The 10,595-nt window shown below is 63.0% G+C and overlaps 1 protein-coding gene across 2 annotated transcripts in view; it reads right to left on the minus strand.

Annotated features, from left to right (window-relative positions):
- The window catches only part of SPSB1 (splA/ryanodine receptor domain and SOCS box containing 1), a 48,679-nt gene extending 45,148 nt beyond the window's left edge, over nucleotides 1-3,531 (minus strand). Inside the window, exon 1 of one of the 2 annotated variants that reach the window (XM_084875841.1) lies at nucleotides 3,390-3,531. The gene's annotated coding sequence lies outside the window, so the exon portion shown is untranslated. Of the gene's footprint in view, nucleotides 1-2,481; nucleotides 2,582-3,389 lie in introns of those variants that run through there. The other variant, XM_084875842.1, reaches the window with a different exon arrangement.
- Nucleotides 3,532-10,595: the final 7,064 nt, after the last annotated feature.

A 10,595-nucleotide genomic window follows, 5' to 3' on the forward strand; every position in this document is an offset into this window, starting at 1 on the left:
TAAAGCCAGAACCCCGGGTCCTGGCCTGAGACCCTGCTCCCAGCACCCCCTCCCACACACACACCCCCAGCTCCCCCAGCAGCCTCAGCTCTCCTCCCAGCAGCCAGCGGGGCAGCCAGCGGCCTGTGAGGCTGGGCCAGTCCCCTCCGGGCAAGGCAGGGGCCCCAGAAGTCCACCCCAGAGCCCTGCATCCCCACAGCGCCCCTCCCTGGAGCCCGAACTCAGGGAGAGCAACAGGACGCCAGAGACCAGGCGTCCCTCGGGGGTGGACGGACAGTCAGTGCGGGTTACGAAGGAAGGACACGCGGACACGGGCTGCAGCAGGACGGACCATGAGGACCCCGTGCGGGTGGAATGAGCCGGCCACAGGGGACGGCCGGGGTGCCTCCACTTCTCCCAGGGACCTCGCAGTCACACGCACAGACCCCGAAGGTGGGTGCCGGGCCTGGGGGAGGGCGGGGAGGGTGTTAGAGATTCAGATGGGCAGGATGGGAAGTCCCGGGGGGAACAGAGGTGCTGGCTGCACAGCAGAGGGAGTGAGTGTGTAACCGCCCGCACAGGCCGCTCGGAGATGGCGAACACGGTACGCTGGATGTTACGCGGGTGTTATTGTGACTTCTTTTTAAGAGAGACATAGAAAACTCTAAAGCAGAGAGCCTTCCAGGCGGCTCTGGGGCCCCCGGTGCCTCCTGCAGAGACCCCCCCGCACACCTTCCTGTCAGCGGCCTGCCTGGCAAGGGCACTCGGAGCTGGCCCAGCCGCCCGGACCCATCCCAGGGCCATCCCAGGATCTGCTCCCTGCGCCACTGCCGCCCACACGCCCTTGGTCCAGGGCGTTGGGATTCTGGGAGGCGGCCCTGGGGAACCCGGGAGGGTGGGTGCAGCCTGGCCCCACCAGCCACGAACGCAGCCCCACCCAGCGCCCAGTGACATCACTGGCGCCCCCAGCAGGATCTCTCCCTCCGGGCACCCCCAGAGCCCTCGGGTTCTCCCCTGATCCTTGACCTCCCTAAAGCCACATCCATGCTGGCTCAGGGCTGTCCGAGCCACGGCAGTCAACGTGTCACTGCTTTTTTGTCTCTGTGCTTCCCGGGGAAAGGAAAGGGAGACTTAATAAAGTTATTGCATTAGGTCATGCCACACCCCATCCATCTCTCTCTCTCTCTCTTTCGCTCTCCCCCCACCTTCTCTCTCCATCTCCTGGTAAAGCACTCTCTGCAGGAGAACAGCAGTCAGGGAAGTGCTTCAAATGACCTAATCCACCCATCACTTCACAGCTGGGGAGACATGAGTGCCTGGCCCATGACCTCAGCCCGGGGGACAGTAACCAATGGCAACAGCTAGGACTCCGAAGGCTTGGTCCATGGCCCTGGCTGTGCCCTTTGGGTAAGTCAGCCACCGTCTCTGGGCCTGTGAGACAGGACTTCCCAGCTCCTGGGAGCCAGCCTCTGTCCAGAGTGTCACCCAGCGCTCCCCACCACCCAGAGTGGAGCCAGGCCAGGAGGGAGCCGGCTGGCTGCTCTCCTCACCCCCCCCCCCAACCCCCGACCCCAGGGAGGCTTACTGCAGGACCAAGCCTTAGTCACCGGACGGACGGCGCTTGTCCCACCAGCACCTGTTAAAACTCACTCATGACCAGTTCTGATGCTACCGCTGGTGTTTAATTAAATATTACTCACTCAGGAAGCGGCCCCTGCCAGCTCACCCCAAGCGCAGGGTTCATGTTCAGAGAAAGAGAGGGGGAGGGAGGCATCTGCTCCGCCTCAGCTGGCACCGCAGGCCCCTCGTCCAGTGTGGGTCCAACACACCCACAGTCAGGACCAGAGGGTCCACGGCCAGTGAGCATGGGCGGCACAGTCACTCAGAGACACTCACCCACACGGACACACACAAAAGTACTCACACACACACTCACACACACGGACACACGCTTACACAGATGCACTCAGACACACACTCACACATACACAGAGATGCACTCACCCACACACACACACCTCACACAGAAGTACTCACACCAATGCACACTCACACCAATGCACACTCACACACACTCACTTAGAGACACTCACCCCACACAGACACACACTCACACAGATGCAGAGACACACACAGATGCAGAGATACACACAGATGCAGAGACACACACAGATGTACTCAGAAACACACACAGATGCTCACACACATGCACTCAGAGACACATACTCCCAGAGACACACTATGCAGAAGCACACTCACACCTCAGAGCCTCACATACACACTCTCACATGCATTCACACACCCAGTCACACACGCACACAGACGGGCTCACAAGGACCCACTCACACGGCATCACAGCTCAGGCACACACCTCCCTCCCTCCCTCACTCACTCTCTCTCTCTCTATCTCACACACACACACACACACACACACACACACACACACTCACACACGCTTGCAGCCAAGCGGGCCATTCCCATCCCCGGAGCCCCTGCCCTGACCGTGTCCACCGCCATCCTCACCGCGGACCGGCTCCCGGCTCTCCGTCCAGAAGGTCCTGCCACCCGGGCTCCGGGCTCCGCGCTCCGGGCTCCGGGCTCCGCGCTCTGGGCTCCGCGCTCCGGGCTCCGCGCTCCGGGCTCCGGGCTCCGGGCTCCGGGCTCCGGGCTCCGCGCTCCGGGCTCCGGGCTCCGGGCTCCCCGCTCCGGGCTCCGCGCTCCGGGCTCCCCGCTCCGGGCTCCGGGCTCCGCGCTCCGGGCTCCGCGCTCCGGGCTCCGCGCTCCGGGCTCCCCGCTCCGGGCTCCGGGCTCCGGGCTCCCCGCTCCGGGCTCCGCGCTCCGGGCTCCCCGCTCCGGGCTCCGCGCTCCGGGCTCCCCGCTCCGGGCTCCGCGCTCCGGGCTCCGCGCTCCGGGCTCCGGGCTCCGGGCTCCCCGCTCCGGGCTCCGCGCTCCGGGCTCCGGGCTCCGGGCTCCCCGCTCCGCGCTCCGGGCTCCGGGCTCCCCGCTCCGCGCTCCGGGCTCCGGGCTCCCCGCTCCGGGCTCCGCGCTCCGGGCTCCGCGCTCCGGGCTCCGGGCTCCCCGCTCCGCGCTCCGGGCTCCGGGCTCCCCGCTCCGCGCTCCGGGCTCCGGGCTCCGGGCTCCGCGGCGGCTCCGGGGGCGGGTGGCGCCCAGGGCCCCGGGGAGGCGCTCCCGGGCGGCGGGGCGGGCAAACGGCGGGAAAAGCGAAACCGACTCCGCGGCGGAGGCCCCCGGAGCGGAGACCGGGCTCCCGCGCCTGGAAGCCGGCGGGGCCGCGCCTTCCGCCCGGGCTGCAGCGCCGGACTCCGCCCGGCCCTCCCCGCCCGGCCCGCGCCCTCCTACGCGGTCCCCAAGTGCGCGGTCCCCGCGCCCACCCCGCCGGCCCTGCCTACCGGGGAGGCCGCCGCCGCCGCCGCCGCTCTCCGGGGCCGAGGCCGGGGCCGGCCGCGCCCGCAGGGACGGAGCCGCCTCCCCGCGGCCCGGCGCCTGGAGCTGGATCCGTGGAGCGCGGCCGCCCGGCGACTTCTGCGCGGAGCCCCGGCGGCCGAGCTTTAAAGTGAGAGCGGGGGGGGGGGGGGGGGGGGGTGCGGCCGGCTGACCCCGCCCCCCGCCCCGCCCCGGCTCCGTGGGGCGCGGAGGGCGGCCCGGCGGCCCGGGCGGGGGACCAGCAGCGCCGCCCGCGCCCCGCGCCCTCCCGCCCGCTCCGCCCCGCCTCGCCCTCCAGGCCGCGGGCCGCGGGTGGCGCCGGGCCGGTCCCCCCGGAGCGCCCACGGGGAGCGCCGGGGCCTCCCTGGGCCAGAGGCCGGCGTTGCAACATGCGCCGGAGCACGGTGCGGCCCGGAGGGCAGGAGGGGGTCTCGCTAATAATAATTCGCAATCCCCTGGGGAGCGGGGCTCAGAACCTCGGAGCCAGGCCGTAGGCTGGAAGCCCCGGGATTCCAGGGCGCCGGAGAGGGGCGCGGGCAGAGCTGAGCCCCCTCCAGCGTCCCGGTGCGCGTCGTACCCGCACGGTGTGTGTGTGTGGGGGGTCTCAGGACCCTCAGACCCCAGGGCCTGGGCGCCTGGGCACCCCAGCCCTGATGGCTCCAGGCAAACAGCAGACTGCATTCCATGCGTGACATGAATGAATGAATGAATGAATGAATGAAAGAGCAATTGCCCAGGAGGTCCCCATGCCTGAGGACTTCTCCCCACGGTGTCCTGTGGCTCTCGCTCATCGGAGGCATTTTGCTCCCCGTCCCCTACACAGCAGCCACTTGCACCCTAGACCTGGGACGTTTTAAAAGAAATTACGGATTTAAGAACAAAATCTTACACCCCTCCAGGCCGTGCTGTGTAGTGTAGAAGGGCACGGGGCATTGGCATTGCCGGAGAAGCTGTTACGCACAGTGGGTCTCTGGGTATTCCGTCTGCACCAGAGCCGGGAAGGGCAGGACTGACCGCCGAGCTCCTTGTAAAGACGAGGAGGCCACACGTGGCAGGGACCCGGCTTAGCAAAGCTTGGAGCCTAACCGGACTCCGTTAGCTTCCGAAGTTCGATGTCTCCCCACCTCGTGCTGTGAGTCGGTTTTGCTTTTGTTTTGAATTTTTAAAAATATTGTGGCTCGCTGAAACCGTTTGGCTCAGCGGATAGAGCATTGGTCTGCGGACTGAAAGGTCCCAGGATCAATTCCCGTCAAGGGCATGTACCTTGGTTGTGGGCACATCCCCAGTAGGAGGTGTGCAGGAGGCAGCTGATGGATGATTCTCTCTCATCGATGTTTCTAACTCTCTCTCTATCCCTCTCTCTTCCTCTCTGAAAAATAAATAAATAAATAAATAAATAAAATTTTAAAAAATCAATAAAATATGTTATATATAGATAGATAGAGGCTCAACTGGCTGCCAGGGGGTGGACAGGCCTGTGCGGGCATCCTGGCCGCTCAGCTGACACTCCGGGTTCGAGCTGCCGCGATGGTCACTGTGACCCCAGTGCTGTAAGGCCGAGGGTGCGCCCCATCGGGGCCGTCCTCTCACGGTGCGGCCTCGAGTCTCATCCCGGAGGCATCTTCCGGAACATTCTTTTCTGGACAATGCAGACTGCGTGCACCTCATTCAAGGGGACAGGTCTGTTTGTCTGGGGCCAGAGCCCCCGCCTCTGATGGGAACCCGGACAGATGGCTCCCCGTGTGCCGTCCTCAGCACTCTCGCCCCCCCCCCCCCCCCCCCCCCCCCCGCCTGCAGCATGGAGCTAAAAACCCAGCTCCGACCCACGCAGGTAACTAGATCTGCTGACCTGATTTCCCAGCAGGTCCCGGGGGGCCCCCGCCCCACCCGGACACCGGGCTGGGGGCCAGAGGAGCTTGGGAAGCCGGTCTCCCGCAGAGGCCCGCCAGCAGGGAGCGGTGCTGAGCAACCAGGGAGACCAAAGGAGGCCCCTGTGCGCTCCCCTTATCAGTGCCGACACTACTGCTGGTTAGAAGATACGCAATCTTGCAACGCCGTGACATCAGCTGATAAACACCATCCAGGAATCTGCAGACGGGACTCCGAGTCCTCAGCTAAGTATCTGTGTCCCACAAGGGTGAGGAGGCAGGAGGGTGACTAGCCCCACCCCCACCCACACACACATATCATCACTTTCATCAGGACAATCTGCTCACGCCTCTAATCTGTCTCAGGAAGATGAGGGGGAGAAACTATAAGATAGCAAAGTGAACAGCAGCTGCTTTTTCTGATGACGAAGAGTCTGTCCAGGAATGTCTTGTGCCCTCTTGGGGCCCCTAGAGCAGGATTCTACTGTCTCCTTCCTTCCTTCTTTTTTTAAAAAAATATATTTTATTGATTTCAGAGAGGAAGGGAGGGGAGGAAAGTGAGAGAGATAAACATCAATGATGAAAGGGAATCACTGATCGGCTGCCTCCTGCACACCCCTCACTGGGGATGGAGCCCGCAACCAGACATGTGCCCGACCGGGAATCAAACCATGACCTCCTGGTTCATAGGTCAACGCTCAACCGCTGAGCCACACTGGCCGGGCTCCTACTGTTTTCATAAGCACGAGGGACTCCATTTTCTCCAAGTTCCTTTGCTGATTGGAGTAAATGGGCAAGGAATTTGGAACCAGACACGCCTAACCCAAACCTCAGCTCTGCCATTCACCGGCTGTGCGACCTTGAGCAAGTTCCTTCACCTCTCTGAGACTCAGTTTCCCCATCTGTAGTATAGCTCTACACGTTTCCCAGAATTTGTGGGGTGAGGGACAGTCATTCAACAAATATTAATCATAGGGCTTTGAGGACTTTCCAGATAATGGACGCATGTTACATATTATTATTGACAAGAATAAAAAGAGGTTTCCTTGCCTGGCCGTGGCTCAGTGGTTGAGCATCCATCGATGAACAAGGAATCCCAGTTCGATTTCCAGGGTTGCAGGTTCAATCCTGGTGGGGGGCGTGCAGGAAGCAGCCAATCAGTGATTCTCATCATTGATGTTTCTATCTCTCCCTCTCCCTTCCTCTCCGAAATCCATAAAGATTCATCTTTTTTAAAAGAGAAAAGCATGGGATCCATAATACAGAAGTGTGGCAAGGTCCAGCAGAACAAAAAGAACACTGAAGAGTATTAACACAATTTAGACCCGTTCTGCATGTCTAGCAAAGGACCTCTTTATCTCAGGCAGTGACCCTGAAGCGGAGTGGACCTTATCTGACAGAACTTTGATCTCACAGCGTCCATGAATGAGTAGGCTCTGGCCTTCAACATCTGTGGGTTTCATTAAGGATCACATATTGGACATCGCCACCTGCTGGCAGCATGTGACATTGCAGTGTAGCGCTCTCAGACATGGTCACTCATCAGAATAAAGGAATCATGCAGTTTCAGTGGCTTTCAATGAGACACTGGTGAAAACCAGGCAAAGTTCCCATAACTTTGAAAAGAAATCAATAAAGAAGTAACCTCGGACTTGTGACAGTAATGGTTTCAGCCAGCCACTGAGGACCCCCATGCAGCCAGCTACTAAGATGCGGGAGCAGAGCCTTCAGTCCTGGCAGAGTGCTGGCACCTGACCCAGAGGGATAGGTTCTGCCCCAGACGCCACCCCCTGTTGGCACAGGCCCCTGGAGGATCTAGGCAAAGGTGCTGTCAGGAGCCAGGTGGCTCTGGGCATTAGCCCCTCCTGCCCCTTTCTCATGTTTTGGGGCATCTGGTCGCCCTTGTCCTCTGATTTCTCTGTGCCACAGAGATGAAGGGTGCTCTGGGGATTGGGCTCACCCAGTGCCGGTCAGCCCCTCCCCGCCTCCCCCAGGAATGCCCCCCCAGGGCAGGCCAGCCCCTTCCTGTTCTCCACGCTGTCCTTGCTCCAGTCCCTGGGGAAGCCGAGTCTGGGTGAGGTCCCCAGGGTGCCCACTCTGCACCCAGGAGGGGAAGGACTAGGGTGAAGGGAGTTTTTTTTTATTATTATTATTATTTAAAGGGGAAAACCGAAGCCAGTATTTTAGGTGCCAGTAAGAAGCGGCTTCCTCTACCCGGGGCCTTCCCTGTCGGCTGTGTGGTGGGCGGGCTGGGCTGGTGGGGACAGACGCTGACATCTGGTTTCAGTGAGGGTCTGCTTTCCCCACTCAGCCAGCTCCAGAAGGAACTTTCAGGAAATTGGTGGCAATCGGAACCCGGCTCCTCTGGCCTCTGGATTCCATTCCGCTCCAGACCACCCAGGCGGCTGGTACGCAGCGAGCGTGGGCTGAGCTCCGTCTGGGAGCCGCATCTGGGAGACACTCCGCAGCAGATGCCTGAAGCCATCTGTCAACCTGTGCGTCTCTGCAAGGAGGGGCCCCAGGCGACCCTGCAGCTGGCCTGTGAGGGGGTCCCCCTGTCTCCCAGGGCAGCTGGGAAGGACAGCGGGATGGCAGCAAAGGCCCAGAGACCAGCTCTGCCTCCCGCCAGGGGCTCCGGGTTCCGGTGTGGCTGGGGGAGGGGGACATGCAGATCTACTGAGACCTGGGCATGTGGGCAAAGCAGGCTCAGAGGAAGGGCCCTGCCCGGCTGGGCTGCTGATGGACAGCTCTGGGGACCAATCTGCCTCCACAGCCGCGATCCTGACAGCTGAGCGAGCCCTCGAAGGGGCTGCCAGGTCACTGAGTAGGAGCAGATCCTCCTGGGAATTGCATCCCATCAGCCCCAGAACCCACAGCCACAGTCCCGCACCCTCGGCCCAGGCTCTCAGAGGATGAGGCCCAGGCCCGGAGGGGGCTGGGCTGTGCCCATGGCCCGCACCAGGGCTCCCCGCTGTAGCACCCCCTGGAGAACGTCTGTGGTGCCCCAGGCAGGGCAGTGCCCCCACCAGGCACCCCTGCAGCTCCAGCCAGCCTGCGACCACCTGGTCCTGTCTCTTTCCCCACCGGCGGGACTGGGAGCCACAGGCTGGTCCTCCTCTGTCCTGGGCCCCCATTACTGCCCGGACCAAGCACAGTGCTTGGCGCGTAGTAGGTGCTCAATAAATACCGGGGGAGGGGAGGGGTGTGAAGTCAATTGGAAACTCAACATAATCTGTGGCCCCGGCACCTTCCCCTCCCCCCAGCCCTCCTGTGCCCCCCGCCCAGGACAGCAGCAGCACCTGGGGGCCGGCCCTGTCGGCTGCTCAGCTCTCTGCTAGACTGTCCTTTCCTGTGCGCCGGGCTCCTCCCCTTGTGTCACAGCCCCTGGGGCACAAGAGACTGCAGTGTCAGAGGGAGGGCCTGGTGAGTGGACACAGTCCCTGTGGTGCCTCCAGCGTGGAGGGAGCCAGAGGGAGGGCCACGCTGACCCCTCCCCAGGAAGCAGCCCTTACCGGTTACCAGAGGAGGAGAGAGAGCTCTGGTAAACCAGGCCCCTCGCTCCCCGGCAAACCAGCACGACCAGGGTTTGAACCCAGAGCCCAGGATCTGCCCCTCGCAGCACGCGGTCCTGCAAAGGCCTCGAGCAGCAGGGACCCGAGTCCTGGGCCCGGATCCTCCCGCGGGCGTGGGAAGTGAGCCGTCCGCCAGGTCTGAGAGCAAATGGCTCTCGGGTCTGAGCCGCAGCCCAGACCTGCAGAGTCGGGGGAAGGCTCAACGGCGGGAACAGCGTGGGGATCCCGAGCGATGAACACGGGAGGCCAGGCCGCGTGGGCGCCGTGTCCTCCGGGGGACGGGCCAGTCCGGGCGCCCGCTCTGCTGGGTGATAATTTCCACTCACGCTCCATCGGCGGGTCTGACAGGACAGAGGGTGGCAAACAGACCCTGCGGTCACCCTCTCTCCTTGGACCTCCCTGCGGCGGGGAGGGCCTCCATGGCACCTGCTCTCCTCAGGAAGCGGGGACAGTGACCCGAGGGTGAGGACACCCTCCGTGCAGCAGGGGGAGTCGTCATGTTTGTACCTCTGATGTGCACGCCCGTCTCCCCCTTCCCCCTCCAACTTCTCTCCCTGCCCCCCACCCCATTCTGCAGTTTTATCTGCCCGCCCACAACCCTACGCTCCTGGTGGCACAGGCTGGGGTGAGCATCAGGCAGAGGACATGGCAAAGCCAGCAATGGCCCCGGTCCTGCCGCTTGAACTGCCCTCTCCGGCACCTCCCGGGTGCACAGCGCCCCCCCGGCGGGTGTCCTCCCCACCCCGCGGCTGCCGGGAAGGTGGGTGACCCGTGAGATGGGTCAGGGACCTCGGGAGATGGGATGCAGCCGCTGGGCTGGCCCGTGTCTGAGGGGGCCCTCCATGCTTCCCTACCCCCTCCTCCGAGGACACACAGCCCGCACCCCCCAGCTCCCACAGAAAGAAGGAAAACAGGGATTTTGGCAAAACAATTTTGTTGTTTAAAAAAATATATGTTTCATCTCACATAGAAAAAGTCATTTTGAAACTGAATGTGTCTGTTTGAGGCCTCTTTAAGGGCCCAGTTTTCCCATAAAAACCGGGCAGTTCTCTTGGCAAAAAGGCACCGCAGTCTTGCTGCTTGGCAGGGGTGTGTCCATGCCCCCCGCCCCCCCCCCCCCCCCCCCGCCACAGCCCAGGGGTCTCCCCCGGCTCCCTGGTCAGAGCCCAGTGCCGTCTCCCAGCCCCGGGCAGAGGACAGAGGGCAGAGGACGGACACCATCACACCTGCGTCCCTGCCCCACCCCCTCCAGGCGTCTTGCTGGCAACTGCCGATGAGGCTGTGGGTGTTTCCACTGAAAAAACTGTTTCTGAAAACTGAACTGTAGACGGTCTGATGGGCGCTCTCCTCCTTCCCACCACGCCACCCCTGGGTCCGGGGAGGACGGGGCGCCCAGGCCGGGAGCCCAGCCTGATTCTGGAGCGACACCCCGGGCAGAGCTGAGGAGCCAGCTGGCGGAGTGCCGGTCCGCGGCCACGAAGCGCCGTCTGCAGAGACCCGGGCAGGAGCACGGACAGACGGGGGCTGTGGTTAGCAGAGCGCGGCTCCCGGATCACAATCAGATTCCCGCTCACAGCAGCCTGGAAAGTCCCCTCCTTTCCGGACACACATGGCAACCGGCTTCTCCAGAGATGCCGCTCTGACAGCCCAGGAGGCCTCAGCCTGTGCAGGCTCCGCTGAGGCCGCTGCGCTGCACCAGCACCTGGGCTCCGGAGGGAGGCGCCCCGCGGGC

The sequence above is a fragment of the Pipistrellus hanaki genome (assembly GCF_964339955.1).
Source record: "Pipistrellus hanaki genome assembly, chromosome: 2".
Lineage (NCBI taxonomy): Eukaryota > Metazoa > Chordata > Mammalia > Chiroptera > Vespertilionidae > Pipistrellus > Pipistrellus hanaki.